The 17,741-nt window shown below is 41.7% G+C and overlaps 1 protein-coding gene across 1 annotated transcript in view; it reads left to right on the forward strand.

Moving 5' to 3' along the window:
* The first annotated feature begins 11,649 nt into the window (after positions 1-11,649).
* Positions 11,650-17,741, forward strand: part of REPTOR (repressed by TOR) — a 180,177-nt gene continuing 174,085 nt past the window's right edge. The window contains exon 1 of the mRNA XM_071692852.1: positions 11,650-11,770. The gene's annotated coding sequence lies outside the window, so the exon portion shown is untranslated. The remainder of the gene's footprint in view (positions 11,771-17,741) is intronic.

Below are 17,741 nucleotides of genomic sequence, written 5' to 3' on the forward strand. Positions count from 1 at the left end.
GTGTGCCTGGTCGACCTCTGTTCCTCCTCCTCCGTGTGCCTGGTCGACCTCTGTTCCTCCTCCTCCGTGTGCCTGGTCGACCTTGACACCCTTTCCCACGCCAGCGACTCCTGGTGTTCGCGGTAGCGTCCAAGTGGTGTCTTCCACCCCGCCAGCCTCTCCTGGTGGTACACAAACCTTTGTCCCCTTTCCCCCCCTCCACAGCACCCTGGCCTGGGGAAAGGTCACATGCCAACGAGAAGGGCGCCCTTCCCCGCCCTCCCTCCTTTGACCTCGTCTTTGGCAGTCTCGTAGGACGTCTCCAGCTTCCAGGGCGTAGCCAGCCTGGAATGTGAAAGATGTTTTCCAGCAACTTTTCCCTTCCTGGTGGTGGTGTGAGGAGCTGGTAGCATCATGTCTCTGGGCTGAGGGAGAAGGAGAGTCTTCCTGCAGTGCCGTGGTGGTTCTCACTGCGCCCTCGTCACTGCTGCCAGTGAATGCGGGTCAAGGTAACGACAACAACATTCCCATGTTTCCTCAGCCGACCCCAAGCTTCCCTCTCAGTTGACCGCACGTTTCCCGGCAACTGTCTGTCGCCGCGCCTGCGCCATGACGTAGCAGCAGCAGGAGCAGCACCTCCTCCTCCTCCTCCTCCTCCTCTCTCGCTCGCCCATGCCAGCAACACACGGGGCTGGTGGCGCGAGCACCTCCCTCCCTCACTGCTCCCTCCCTCCCTCACTGTTCGTCCTCCCTTCATTCTTTTCCTTACCCGTCGTGATGGTCGCTTCGTCTATCCCCTTCTGGAAGTCCTCCCTCTCCTTCTCTCTCTCTCTCTCTCTCTCTCTCTCTCTCTCTCTCTCTCTCTCTCTCTCTCTCTCTCTCTCTCTCTCTCTCTCTCTCTCTCATCGGTATGCCCTTCATCCTCAACCTCGAGTGGACTTGCCTTTTTTGAAGTGAATGAAGTGCAGTTTGCCTCGTCGCTCTACACACACACCACACACACACACACAGACACACACACACACACACACACACACACACACACACACACACACACACAACACACACACACACACACACACACACGGACCAGGGTCTAGGCTCGCTGCCACTAAGCCCCCCGAACCACAACATATAACTTTCGTCTTCTTCCTGTAACATATCAATATCCCACAACAGTTAACACCCACAAACCACTGACAAGTCACGTGATGACGACGCCTTGATGGCTCTAAACCCAGAGTCCTCGGTGTGATAACACACGAGCTGCATTAACTCCCCCAACAACCTCTCTCTCTCTCTCTCTCTCTCTCTCTCTCTCTCTCTCTCTCTCTCTCTCTCTCTCTCTCTCTCTCTCTCTCTCTCTCTCTCTCGATTTTAAAAGAGGCGACAGACATGGACGTGGACAGCAGCAACCGCTGTTATTAGGGTTGTTTGTAAGCTCAACAACCCATCTACAACTCGGAATACAACACAGAGTGGACCAGTGTCTTCTCACACTCGCTGACACCGAAATTTGATCTTGTAAACTCTGGAAAGAAATTTGGGTTTGCCTAACGAGGAACTGCTTGTTATGGGTTGCCCAAGTATTCATATAGGTGAATTAAACCTACGCTGATTACGTTGGACGAAACAAGGAGATAATTGGTTGTTAAGGAAATGGAGCAGAAGAATCTTAAGAGAGAGAATAGGGAACTACTTACTGAAATGACGTCACTTGCTCTTCAAAATAAACATCCACGAATATAATTTACAGATTGAGTTGGACCAAGCATAGCCAGGTTTAGGGAGGACTAAGAACTAATTAATAACTGAATGAATATAGAAGAAGAGTTGTAGATTCCATAGAGAACTAAGACACAAGACGCTTCTAACAAGTAGAAGTTGTACATGAACGTTAAACACAACGAGGATTTAATGTTACATTAAGCGATGAATTGTTACATTATAAAAGGGTTGACAGAGACATTGCAGAAAAAAGTTCAGTTTTTTAACAAATAACTTGACACTTTTTTAATATTTAAAAAAAAGAAAAAAAAAAAGCTGTTTTCAGTATACCGGAAATGGCGTAGTGATACCATACAGTTAGGTGTCGGAAATACGATAGATAACAATAATTTCAATTCTGGTTATTTATTACCCACACATCTACTTCTATTAAGTATATTCTTATGGATAACAGTCAGTTAAGTAGTATTGGTAGTGTGGGTTAGAGCATAGTTTCAGTGTGTAGATATGGAGATTAATTAGGTCAGTAAAAGATGTCGTGGCATCAAACCAAGATGGCGTCATTTTTGGGTATAGACACCCGCCAACATCCAGGCCAGTAGGCTGCGTGTGCGCCTGGTGCTCAGACGGGTAGTATTTTAAGCTTTCCGTACCAATTATTTCGCTTTATATGAGTTAAATTTTGGTCATGAGGCGGGAAGACGGAGGACCAAGATACCGTACGATGATATTAGAAGTAAGAGCAAGTTACTGGTTTTAGATATTGGGTAGAACTTCGTGAATTGTTGAACCATTTAATAGGATTCGCTGGAGTAATTATATTTTAGGTATTTTGTAAGGATCATTATTATTGGATGGCGTGAGGGACATTTTAATGCACTCGTTATGTAGGATTCACATAAAGATGGGTTTGACGTGTGTTTACCTCGTAAACGGAGTGCACACGTGTATATATATATATATATATATATATATATATATATATATATATATATATATATATATATATATATATATATGTGCATTGCCTCCCCTGATGATGTGATTATGACACGAAAGTGCACTTGGGAACTTTTCGTGTTTCATTTTCCCCGTGGACTCATAGGAATATCTTGATCACGCGCAAAATTGTGATCCGTTCCAATATATATGCATGTGCTCTTAAATCCATGCACTTACACTTATATTGTATCCTTGCATGATTATACAAACATCCATACGTATACACACAGACCCACCTACATGATACATATACCAGTACATATCTCCATCTATATACATGGCTACATATATATATATATATATATATATATATATATATATATATATATATATATATATATATAATCCCTGGGGATAGGGGAGAAAGAATACTTCCCACGTATTCCCTGCGTGTCGTAGAAGGCGACTAAAAGGGGAGGGAGCGGGGGGCTGGAAATCCTCCCCTCTCACTTTTTTTTTTTTTTAATTTTCCAAAAGAGGGAACAGAGAAGGGGCCCAGGTGAGGATATTCCCTCAATGGCCCAGTCCTCTGTTCTTAACGCTACCTCGCTAATGCGGGAAATGGCGAATAGTATGAAAGAAAGAAAGATATATATATATATATATATATATATATATATATATATATATATATATATATATATATATATATATCCCTGGGGATAGGGAAGAAAGAATACTTCCCACGTATTCCCTGCGTGTCGTAGAAGGCGACTAAAAGGGGAGGGAGCGGGTGGCTGGAAATCCTCCCCTCTCGTTTTTTTCAATTTTCCAAAAGAAGGAACAGAGATGGGGGCCAGGTGAGGATGTTCCCTCAAAGGCCCATTCCTCTGTTCTTAACGCTACCTCGCTGACGTGGGAAATGGCGAATAGTACGAAAGAAAGATATATATATATATATATATATATATATATATATATATATATATATATATATATATATATATATATATATATATATATATATCGTGACATTCACTTACATTTTCAAGTTCAGATGTGTTACTGAAATTTAAACGATAGTCATTTGTAGAATATATATATATATATATATATATATATATATATATATATATATATATATGATATTCTTTTATTTTCATTATACTTTGTCGCTGTCTCCCGCGTTAGCGAGGTAGCGCAAGGAAACAGACGAAAGAATGGCTAAACCCACCCACATACACATATATATACATACACGCCCGCACACGCACATATACATAACTATACATTTCAGTGTATACATACATATATATACACAAACAAATACATATATACACGTGTACTTATTCATACTTGCTGCCCTCAGCCATTCTCGTCGCCACCCCGCCACACATGAAATGGCACCCCCCTCCCCCCGCACGCGCGCGAGGTAGCGCTAGGAAAAGACAACAAAGGCCACATTCGTTCACACTCAATTTCTAGCTGTCATATATATATATATATATATATATATATATATATATATATATATATATATATGGGAAAGGATCACAATTTTGCACGTGATCAAGATATTCTTATGAGTCCACGGGGAAAATGAGACACAAGTTTCCAAGTGCACTTTCGTGTAATAATCACATCATCAGGGGAGACACAAGAGGAAAATATAAGTCATTTGATATACAACGAAGAGACGTAGCAAGGTCGCCATTTGGTATACATGCGATTGTCCAAGACAGACAACAAGCATATCATGAATTATTATGTGGACAAGAAGGTGAATTTTTTACAAATTTTATCAACAATAAAGTTATCCAATTTATAAAGACGATCACTAATGTTAAGATTATAATTCTTTGTGTATTTAGTAATAGAAGATTCAGTGATGTTTCTCGTGGTACTGGAGTTAGAGTTAATTACTGAGATGGCGTTACTCCAGTCAGTACAATGATCATAGTTTTTAACATGATTAAAGAAGGCATTTGATTCTTGTCCCGTTCTTATACTGTATTTATGTTGCTTAAGTCTAACAGAAAGACCCTTTCTATCTATGTTCCTTAGGGCATTCCATATGACTTCTACAATGAAACGTTTAAAGCATTGATTTAAGACCGCGATTTGTTGTGGTTATTTGGCAAACCCAGATGTGACCAGGTACGAATCCTGACTTGATTACAGTAAGAGGATAATGATAATTTAATATTCTCGTTATATTCTCGTTTTAACGAACCTCCAGACACGTATGTGGAGGCTTCAGTTGCTTGGCGTAAGTATACGTAAGTTTTAAGTAAATGTTGTTAATCTTTATCTACCCCTCAGAATTGGGCATCTATGTTCTTGAAACGACCAGGATATATATATATATATATATATATATATATATATATATATATATATATATATGTATGTATTTTTTTTTTTTTTTTTCATACTATTCGCTATTTCCCGCGATAGCGAGGTAGCGTTAAGAACAGAGGACTGGGCCTTTGAGGGAATATCCTCACGCTGTCTCCCATATATATATATATATATATATATATATATATATATATATATATATATATATATATATATATATATATTTTTTTTTTTTTTTTTTTTTTTTTTTTTATACTTTGTCGCTGTCTCCCGCGTTTGCGAGGTAGCGCAAGGAAACAGACGAAAGAAATGGCCCAACCCCCCCCCCCCCCCCATACACATGTACATACACACGTCCACACACGCAAATATACATACCTACACAGCTTTCCATGGTTTACCCCAGACGCTTCACATGCTTTGCTTCAATCCACTGACAGCACGTCAACCCCTGTATACCACATGACTCCAATTCACTCTATTTCTTGCCCTCCTTTCACCCTCCTGCATGTTCAGGCCCCGATCACACAAAATCTTTTTCACTCCATCTTTCCACCTCCAATTTGGTCTCCCTCTTCTCCTCGTTCCCTCCACCTCCGACACATATATCCTCTTGGTCAATCTCTCCTCACTCATTCTCTCCATGTGCCCAAACCATTTCAAAACACCCTCTTCTGCTCTCTCAACCACGCTCTTTTTATTTCCACACATCTCTCTTACCCTTACGTTACTTACTCGATCAAACCACCTCACACCACACATTGTCCTCAAACATCTCATTTCCAGCACATCCATCCTCCTGCGCACATCTCTATCCATAGCCCACGCCTCGCAACCATACAGCATTGTTGGAACCACTATTCCCTCAAACATACCCATTTTTGCTTTCCGAGATAATGTTCTCGACTTCCACACATTTTTCAAGGCTCCCAAAATTTTCGCCCCCTCCCCCACCCTATGATCCACTTCCGCTTCCATGGTTCCATCCGCTGACAGATCCACTCCCAGATATCTAAAACACTTCACTTCCTCCAGTTTTTCTCCATTCAAACTCACCTCCCAATTGACTTGACCCTCACTCCTACTGTACCTAATAACCTTGCTCTTATTCACATTTACTCTCAACTTTCTTCTTCCACACACTTTACCAAACTCAGTCACCAGCTTCTGCAGTTTCTCACATGAATCAGCCACCAGCGCTGTATCATCAGCGAACAACAACTGACTCACTTCCCAAGCTCTCTCATCCCCAACAGACTTCATACTTGCCCCTCTTTCCAGGACTCTTGCATTTACCTCCCTAACAACCCCATCCATAAACAAATTAAACAACCATGGAGACATCACACACCCCTGCCGCAAACCTACATTCACTGAGAACCAATCACTTTCCTCTCTTCCTACACGTACACATGCCTTACATCCTCGATAAAAACTTTTCACTGCTTCTAACAACTTGCCTCCCACACCATATATTCTTAATACCTTCCACAGAGCATCTCTATCAACTCTATCATATGCCTTCTCCAGATCCATAAATGCTACATACAAATCCATTTGCTTTTCTAAGTATTTCTCACATACATTCTTCAAAGCAAACACCTGATCCACACATCCTCTACCACTTCTGAAACCGCACTGCTCTTCCCCAATCTGATGCTCTGTACATGCCTTCACCCTCTCAATCAATACCCTCCCATATAATTTACCAGGAATACTCAACAAACTTATACCTCTGTAATTTGAGCACTCACTCTTATCCCCTTTGCCTTTGTACAATGGCACTATGCACGCATTCCGCCAATCCTCAGGCACCTCACCATGAGGTATATATATATATATATATATATATATATATATATATATATATATATATATATATATATATATATATCACATAAAAACTATGATCATTGTATTGAATGGAGTTATACCATCTCAGTTATTAACTCTATTACCACGAGAAATATCATGGAATCTTCTGTTATTAAATACACAATGAATTATAATCTTAATATTAGTGATGGTTTATACAAATTAGATAACTTTATTGTTGATAAAATTTGTAAAATGATAAGTTTATGAACGCTCGTTGTCTGTCTTGGACAATCGCATGTTTACCAAATGGCGTCCTAGCTTCGTCTCCTGGTTAACGCAGGAGCCAGTGAGGCTCCATGTACACGCCCGCGCCCTAGATCATGCAACAGGTCGTGCCCCCCGAGCTGTGCATGCTGATCATGAGCACTTCTTGCCAAGGTTACATACAGCAGCAGCTCTGGCCACGAAGAAACTTCGTTCAAAGTCATGTGGTCAAAGATGAGAACTGTTATGTTGGACCAACAGGCTATGTTTGCAAGTTTTTTTTTTGGACTGAGGGATGATGTTATTGCCAAGTTGCACTTGGAACTTGGGATTCCTACTCAGGAGTAGAACTTGGAAATGAGATATGATGATATACGAGTAGAACTTGGTCTTGTAAGATCAGTGGAGACGTACAGAGGACATGTGTAGTCATCATCAACCATCACCATCACCATCACCACCATCACTGCTCATGATGGTGACATCATCAACCATCACCATCACCACCATCACTGCTCATGATGGTGACATCATCAACCATCACCATCATCACCATCACTGCTCATGATAATGACATCATCAACCATCACCATCATCACCATCACTGCTCATGATAGTGACATCATCAACCATCACCATCACCACCATCACTGCTCATGATGGTGACATCATCAACCATCACCATCACCACCATCACTGCTCATGATGGTGACATCATCAACCATCACCATCATCACCATCACTGCTCATGATGGTGACATCATCAACCATCACCATCATCACCATCACTGCTCATGATGGTGACATCATCAACCATCACCATCATCACCATCACTGCTCATGATGGTGACATCATCAACCATCACCATCATCATCATCACTGCTCATGATGGTGACATCATCAACCATCACCACCATCACTGCTCATGATGGTGGCATCATCAACCATCACCATCATCACCATCACTGCTCATGATGGTGACATCATCAACCATCACCATCATCACCATCACTGCTCATGATGGTGACATCATCAACCATCACCATCACTGCTCATGATGGTGACATCATCAACCATCACCATCACCACCATCAATGCTCATGATGGTGACATCATCAACCATCACCATCATCACCATCACTGCTCATGATGGTGACATCATCAACCATCACCATCACCACCATCAATGCTCATGATGGTGACATCATCAACCATCACCATCATCACCATCACTGCTCATGATGGTGACATCATCAACCATCACCATCATCACCATCACTGCTCATGATGGTGACATCATCAACCATCACCATCATCATCATCACTGCTCATGATGGTGACATCATCAACCATCACCATCATCACCATCACTGCTCATGATGGTGACATCATCAACCATCACCATCATCATCATCACTGCTCATGATGGTGACATCATCAACCATCACCACCATCACTGCTCATGATGGTGGCATCATCAACCATCACCATCATCACCATCACTGCTCATGATGGTGACATCATCAACCATCACCATCACTGCTCATGATGGTGACATCATCAACCATCACCATCACCACCATCACTGCTCATGATGGTGACATCATCAACCATCACCATCATCACCATCACTGCTCATGATGGTGACATCATCAACCATCACCATCATCACCATCACTGCTCATGATGGTGACATCATCAACCATCACCATCACCACCATCACTGCTCATGATGGTGACATCATCAACCACCACCATCACTGCTCATGATGGTGACATCATCAACCATCACCATCATCACCATCACTGCTCATGATGGTGACATCATCAACCATCACCATCATCACCATCACTGCTCATGATGGTGACATCATCAACCATCACCATCATCACCATCACTGCTCATGATGGTGACATCATCAACCATCACCATCATCACCATCACTGCTCATGATAATGACATCATCAACCATCACCATCATCACCATCACTGCTCATGATGGTGACATCATCAACCATCACCATCATCACCATCACTGCTCATGATGGTGACATCATCAACCACACCATCACTGCTCATGATGGTGACATCATCAACCATCACCATCATCACCATCACTGCTCATGATAATGACATCATCAACCATCACCATCATCACCATCACTGCTCATGATGGTGACATCATCAACCATCACCATCATCACCATCACTGCTCATGATGGTGACATCATCAACCATCACCATCATCACCATCACTGCTCATGATAATGACATCATCAACCATCACCATCATCACCATCACTGCTCATGATGGTGACATCATCAACCATCACCATCACCACCATCACTGCTCATGGTGACATCATCAACCATCACCATCATCACCATCACTGCTCATGATGGTGACATCATCAACCATCACCACCATCACTGCTCATGATGGTGACATCATCAACCATCACCATCATCACCATCACTGCTCATGATAATGACATCATCAACCATCACCATCATCACCATCACTGCTCATGATGGTGACATCATCAACCATCACCATCACCACCATCACTGCTCATGGTGACATCATCAACCATCACCATCATCACCATCACTGCTCATGATGGTGACATCATCAACCATCACCACCATCACTGCTCATGATGGTGACATCATCAACCATCACCAGCAATCTCGTAACGGCCCATCACCACCAGTGTTACAAATGTTGCTGTTCAGTGCAGCCAATGTCATGGTTTCAAGGACTCCCATCCATTCCCTGGCTGTCTGCTGGAATTTACTCAACTCTTAACAAAATTGTCAATTTCCAACATTTTTTTTACATCGTCCATGTCCAGAACACGATCCTCAGGGATGGAACTAATACGACCCCATTAGGGTCTGAGGTCGTTAGTCCCTTCCCCGTGATGGTCTGACCCTTTTATAATAAGGTCAAAGGTCACCGGCAGTACCATGAACCAATGGAGCAATTACTGAGGTCGTTAGTCCCTTCCCTGTAATGACCTGACCCTTTTATAATAAGGTCAAAGGTCACCGGCAGTACCATGAACCAATTGAACAATTAATGAAGCCAGAGAAAAAATATATATATTAAGGTTGCGATGGTGAGATGTGTTGTCAAGATCTTATCTGTACAACTTTGAATCAGGGTCCATCATTCATGTCATTATATGTGTCAACGACAGTTTGGCCATACATGTCCGTGGTGTAACGGCCATCGTGACGTAATGACGGGCCATCCGAGGGGCGAATAAGCATGGGTTCGAATCCTGGGAACACCATTTGGCCTACAGTCAACCCCAGCTGAATGGATCTGTAATGGAGTGTCCAAAGGTAATTATTTTTGCTGGGTTTTGGCATTTGATCCCAAAAGATCCTGGAAAAGACCTAACATAAAAGAAGGGGTGAAGGGATGTTAGTAGTTTTGGACTAAAGGACAAACTATTCAATCTGGAATAGAATTGACCCCATAAAATAAGAACGGTACAAGATCCCATCCCTCAGTTAACTACATATTATATCCCAGTAGTACAAACATTTAATCCCTGGCATTTTATCCATTTGAATTTATTTGACCATTAGATATTAGACGATATCTATATGCACTTTTATACTTTATAGACCAATGCCATTAATTTCCCTCGTCTTTTACCCAATATATTTTCTCTCACGTATCCCCTGAGAATAGGCCTCTGGTAAACATGTATACAATGACCCCGAGGTGGCTGTTACTTCTCATCATTACTGGATTATTTAAGGTGGATTTCACCTCCCCAGTCATACTGCGTGCTTAATAAGCTCTCCGCTGTGTATACAACACATATGACATCTATTCCTACGGTTTATATACGTTAAATAGGCATTCCTTTTGAATAGATCGCATGCCCTCTCCACTTGGAAGGGATAATGTGTGTAAAAGTCCAATAGTTATAAGTATGGAGAGTTTTAACTTTCTCTGGTAATAGGTAATGTACATGAAAAGGTATAAAGTCGCCCACTTATGTAGAACTTCAATTTCGTCCCACCAATTTAACAACAGGTCAGCTGTTAAAGATGTATTTATCACTAGTATCCCTATTTGTTTATATGTTCCTCGGAGATCGGCCCACTTTTTTTATATCATTGTCTAAGGTAGTTTTCATGAATGACTAAGTGAACAATACGCCATGAAAAAAACAAAATAGGATTTTCTTCTTTGTATTTTCTTTTATGTGTTTATTTAGAACTTTTAGTTAGTTTGATCTGGTATATTGTCAATGGTTTATGGTCACGTGGACAGAGAGAGGCTTCGGTAGCTGGAAGCACGAGGTAGTGTTTGGCTGGACGTGGCTCACATATACACGCCAGCCATCACTCTCCATCTTGTACTAATAAGTAACATTTTATATCAAGTGGTTAGTGCCAGTGTTGTGGTGACTGTTGGTAATATCTTTAATTTGAATATGAAGTCGGCTGGTGAATCGAGTGAGAACATGACTGTACACAGAGACAAGCATTAAATTTATTCAAAGATATTTACATTCTTCTTCGCCAGCAAATTTATTCTTGTGGTTTGAAAGGTGTAGGAAAGATAGCCAGCCTTCGCCTTGCAAGTAGACCACTCTTCCTTGACAGGAAGAAGTTGTGATAGATAACGACAGAACTACGATCCAGCTATGGTGAGTACAGACAGAATTGTGATTGCTTACATGGCACAAGTGGCGTGGTGAGCTGTTTGTTATGTTAAATATATAACAACTCTTAATGCAGGTTGTGAATATGTTGATAAGTTGGTGTTTCTTGTATGACAAATGTTAGCAAATGTATTCATATATGTAGCTTGTTATATATATATATATATATATATATATATATATATATATATATATATATATATATATATATATATATGTATATGACGTCCTAGCTTCGTCTCTTCGATGTACATCAACTGACTGTTATATTTCTCTCTTTTGTCTCCCCTGATGATGTGATTATTACACGAAAGTGCACTTGGGAACTTTTCGTGTTTCATTTTCCCCGTGGACTCATAGGAATATCTTGATCACGCGCAAAATTGTGATCCTTTCTAATATATATATATATATATATATATATATATATATATATATATATATATATATATAGGTGAGAGGCGTGCGTCCGTAATGATAAACAACTTTGGTCAGTTTGGTTAGATTACTGGGGTCAGTTTGGTTAGTCTGGATGTTCTCATATTTTTTTCTTTTTATGTTGAAGGCTCCAGTCACAGACAGTAGTCCACATCAAGGCCGGGCCTTAATCATGATGAGAGACTTATGAAACGGGAAAAATATAAGACAAGGGAAAATATTTTCGAGTTCTGGAGGAAGTGAAAAACCTATATTTCAAAAAGTGCCAGGTCATAGTTAAATTGTGAAACACATGGGAAGGTGACGAGTTCCAAAGCTTCGACGTGTAGGGAAAGAAGCAGGTATCAAAACGTCCCACCCTTGAGTTGCCGATGGCCACACAGTATTCATGTGACGCAGCAGCTTGTCGAGTATTGCGTGGTCTAGCTAGTGGTGGTGGGGGGAACACAAGCAGCCAGTTCTTGGGAGCAAAAACCAAAATAGACAAAGGTGATTGATAGCTGAAGGTGGTTTGAAAGCCACGAGAAGCCATATCGATGGAATCCTTCAGTACCATTGTATTGATAGAACGGGTACACAGAGGTACATGAACGGGTACACAGAGGTACATAGAACGGTTACTTAGATGCCACAGAACGGCTACACAAAGGTACACAAAGAAGCAACAGACCATTGGGAACTTTCCACGTAAACATAATATTTGTAAACTTATTCTTTTTTCACTTGTTTCTTTCCCTACACGTCGAAGCTTTGGGAAACTCCCCACCTTCTCGTGTCTTTCCTAATCATGACCTGGTACGTTCTAACAGATAGACTTTCCACTTCCTTCAAGAATCGCAAAAAGGCTTTTCCATGTCTCATCTTTTCCCCTGTCACAATCCTTTCTATATTTCAATCAATACCCGTTCTGGATGTGGCCCCCTCCCTGTCCGTAACTGGAGCCTCCAACACCATCATTGATCGACATAGACCGAAAAGATTTCTTAGTATGTACGTATATATATATGTACTGATTACTGAAGTTTGTGACATGTTATGGAAATGCTATTAATCATTATCTCATATTGACTGAATGGCGGTTATATTAGCGATGGGAGTGGGCCATAACGATAGTGATGGTAGGAGCTGTGTTTTTCTGGTTTATTATACGAACTTCGGCGTAAATGCAAATAGGCCCGAAGCGCTATATTGTGGCTTATCACTTTGTGCTGTTTTTAGCGCTTACTGCTCTCTTACAAGTACGCTACTTCCACAAGTGTTTTTTCTTTTTGTTTCTTTCTGGGGTAAATTAAGGCTTATTTCAGTTATTATTATTAGCACTTATTATTATTATTATTAATATTGTTATGTATATACGATGCTTGTCGGTGTCGAGGAGCCTGATTTGGATAGAGCAAATTATATGGTAAATTATATGGGAGGGTATTGATTGAGAGGGTGAAGGCATGTACAGAGCATCAGATTGGGGAAGAGCAGTGTGGTTTCAGAAGTGGTAGAGGATGTGTGGATCAGGTGTTTGCTTTGAAGAATGTATGTGAGAAATACTTAGAAAAGCAAATGGATTTGTATGTAGCATTTATGGATCTGGAGAAGGCATATGATAGAGTTGATAGAGATGCTCTGTGGAAGGTACTAAGAATATATGGTATGGGAGGCAAGTTGTTAGAAGCAGTGAAAAGTTTTTATCGAGGATGTAAGGCATGTGTACGTGTAGGAAGAGAGGAATGTAGGTTTGTGGCAGGGGTGTGTGATGTCTCCATGGTTGTTTAATTTGTTATGGATGGGGTTGTTAGGGAGGTGAATGCAAGAGTTTTGGAAAGAGGGGCAAGTATGAAGTCTGTTGGGGATGAGAGAGCTTGGGAAGTGAGTCAGTTGTTGTTCGCTGATGATACAGCGCTGGTGGCTGATTCATATGAGAAACTGCAGAAGCTGGTGACTGAGTTTGGTAAAGTGTGTGAAAGAAGAAAGTTAATAGTAAATGTGAATAAGAGCAAGGTTATTAAGTACAGTAGGGTTGAGGGTCAAGTCAATTGGGAGGTAAGTTTGAATGGAGAAAAACTGGAGGAAGTAAAGTGTTTTAGATATCTGGGAGTGGATCTGGCAGCGGATGGAACCATGGAAGCGGAAGTGAATCATAGGATGGGGGAGGGGGCGAAAATCCTGGGAGCCTTGAATAATGTGTGGAAGTCGAGAACATTATCTCGGAAAGCAAAAATGGGTATATTTGAAGGAATAGTGGTTCCAACAATGTTGTATGGTTGCGAGGCGTGGGCTATAGATAGAGTTGTACGCAGGAGGGTGGATGTGCTGGAAATGAGATGTTTGAGGACAATATGTGTGTGAGGTGGTTTGATCGAGTAAGAAATGTAAGGGTAAGAGAGATGTGTGGAAATAAAAAGAGCGTGGTTGAGAGAGCAGAAGAGGGTGTTTTGAAATGGTTTGGGCACATGGAGAGAATGAGTAAGGAAAGATTGACCAAGAGGATATATGTGTCGGGGGTGGAGGGAACGAGGAGAAGTGGGAGACCAAATTGGAGGTGGAAAGATGGAGTGAAAAAGATTTTGTGTGATCGGGGCCTGAACATGCAGGAGGGTGAAAGGCGGGCAAGGAATAGAGTGAATTGGATCGATGTGGTATACCGGGGTCGACATGCTGTCAATGGATTGAATCGGGGCATGTGAAGCGTCTGGGGTAAACCATGGAAAGTTGTGTGGGGCCTGGATGTGGAAAGGGAGCTGTGGTTTCGGGCATTACTGCGTGACAGCTAGAGACTGAGTGTGAACGAATGGGGCCTTTGTTGTCTTTTCCTAGCGCTACCTCGCACACATGAGGGGGGAGGGGGATGTTATTCCATGTGTGGCGAGGTGGCGATGGGAATTGATAAAGGCAGTGTGAATTATGTGCATGTGTATATATGTATGTGTTTGGGTGTGTTTATATATGTGTACATTGAGATGTATGGGTATGTATATTTGCGTGTGTGGACGTGTATGTATATACATGTGTATGGGGGTGGGTTGGGCCATTTCTTTCGTCTGTTTCCTTGCGCTTCCTCACAGTTAGAATTAGAAAAGGAACAGGTTTTTGTTAGTGTTTGTTCGCCGTTTCCCGTGTTAGCCAAGGAGCGCCAGTAACAAATCATGTAAGGGCTCATTCCCTCGCATCCGTTTTCTATTTGTTATGTGCAGTGCCCTGTCTCAGTCACTGGACAGCACGTCGTCCCATGTATACCTCATCTCTCCAATTCACTCTATCCCGTGCGTGGCTCTCGACTTCTTACTTGTTCAGGACTCGATCACTCAAAATCTGTTACACTCCTTCCTTCCAATTCCAGTTTTTTTCCCCCTCTCTCTCGTCCCCTCCACATCTGACACATATCATCTTTTTTTTTCTTCTTTTTTTAGCTCTGGACCATATTCGTCTTCTCACCACACACACACACATATCTCATTTATCCATTCATTACTTACTTGATCAAACCACCTCACACCACTTGTTGTCCTCAAACATATGTCCAGCCACCACCCCTTCCCCCCTTCTTCGTCCGCTTATCTTTATCTAAAGCCCAGGCCTCGCATTTATATAACATTGTTAGGACTGCTATACCTTCAGATATACCTATTTTTCCCCTCCCTGACAATGATCTCTTTTCCCACACATTCTTCAGTTCTTCCAGAACCTTGGCCCCCTCCCCCACCCTATGACTCGCTTCCGTTTTCAAGGTTCCATTCCCTGCCATGTCCACGCCCAGATATCTAAAACGCTTCGCTTCCTCCAACTTTTCGCCATTCAAACTCACCCCTAAACTAACCTGTCCCTCAACCCTGCTGAACTTATCATGACCTTGATTTTACACACATTTACTCTCTGCTTCCTCCTTTCACCCACACTCCCAAACTCAGACAGCAGCTTCAGCCGTTTCAAACTCGAATTCGCCACCAACACTGCATCATCAGCAAACAACAAATGACTCACTTTTTGGTCCCCATCACCCCACCTACAGACTGCACACTCACCTGAAACCTTTTAATAGTTTCCGAAACCCTTGATTAAAAAAACACACCTCGCTCATATCACCTCAGTCTCATTGTTCTTTTGTTTTTACTTGCTCCAAGACTGGTATCTGTGCCTTGTCTTTATAATCGTTTCTATGGTATATGGGGAGGCTATATACATGCATCATATATTCTATATTTAAATCTATACAGGTTTGATATAGGTCCCTGGACACTGTGTTCCCTCACCACCCTATTCATAAACAAATTAGCAGCCCTGATGACATCACGCGTCCCTGATGTAGACCCACCATTACCTGGAACAACAACACGCGCTTCTACTCACACACACGCTACACAGTCTTCAGAAAAACGTCTCTGCTTCTCGTAGATTCCCTCCTACACCAGATATTCGTATGACCTTGCACAAGGCATATCTCTATTTCTGTCAACCGTATGTTTTCTCCAAATCCATATATGCCACATAGAAATCCTTTTCTTTCTTTAAGTATTCCTCAAATGACGTTCTTTAAAGGAAACCCATGCTCCAACAAGTCCGTCTTCCAATTCAAAACACACGAGATTTTTAAGGAAATTACACAAGTGTTCGCTTTTAAACACACGTTTTCTGTGTTGGCTGTTGACCTTGTGGTTGTGTTTTCAGGAGTGACTTCGTCATTGTAGCCACGAGAACACATGAGTATATTTAGATGACCTTCGTGTACGTACATACGTATGTCCCTTTTTTGGCATTCTGCATTATGATTAATGCGATGTGCCCTGCCTGTGAAATAGCAGATACTGTTTATTATGTCCCAGTGGATGTAGTCATTCTTAGAATATACAAAATACGTAAAAAAAAGGATAAATGATATTTATGTTGATGTCTTTATGATGAAGATACTCAGCCATGCACAGAAATAAGTAAAGATGGAAATCAGGATATGAACTGAAGATAATTATGGCTTTTATATAAACAAGGTCAAGAGAACGAAAATAGTTTTTGGATATGGTCCCTAAATTGGTCGACCATTAATTAAGATAAGTTTGACACTTGTGGTTCCACTTGACAGCTTTAGAGAAGCAATAAGAGAGAGAGAGAGAGAGAGAGAGAGAGAGAGAGAGAGAGAGAGAGAGAGAGAGAGAGAGAGAGAGAGAGAGAATATTAAGATGAACTTAGGAGGGAATCAGTGTCAGCCATATTGTGGAGTTGAAACGCTTACGGCATTGAATATAACAGTTGTGGGAGCGTGTGTTGTGTGTGTGTGTGTGTGTGTGTGTGTGTGTGTGTATGTTGTGTGTATGTTGTGTGTGTGTGTTGTGTGTGTGTGTGTGTGTATGCGTGTGGTGTGTGTGTGTGTGTGTCTCTGTGTGTGTGGTGTGTGTATGTGTGTGTGTGTGTGTGTCTTGTGTATTGTGTGTGTGTGTGTTGTGTGTGTGTGTGTGTGTGTCTGTGTTGTGTGTTTTGTGTGTTGTGTTTTGTGTGTTGTGGGAGCGTTTGTTGTGTGTGTGTGTGTGTGTGT

The sequence above is a fragment of the Panulirus ornatus genome, chromosome 55 (assembly GCF_036320965.1).
Source record: "Panulirus ornatus isolate Po-2019 chromosome 55, ASM3632096v1, whole genome shotgun sequence".
Classification (NCBI taxonomy): domain Eukaryota; kingdom Metazoa; phylum Arthropoda; class Malacostraca; order Decapoda; family Palinuridae; genus Panulirus; species Panulirus ornatus.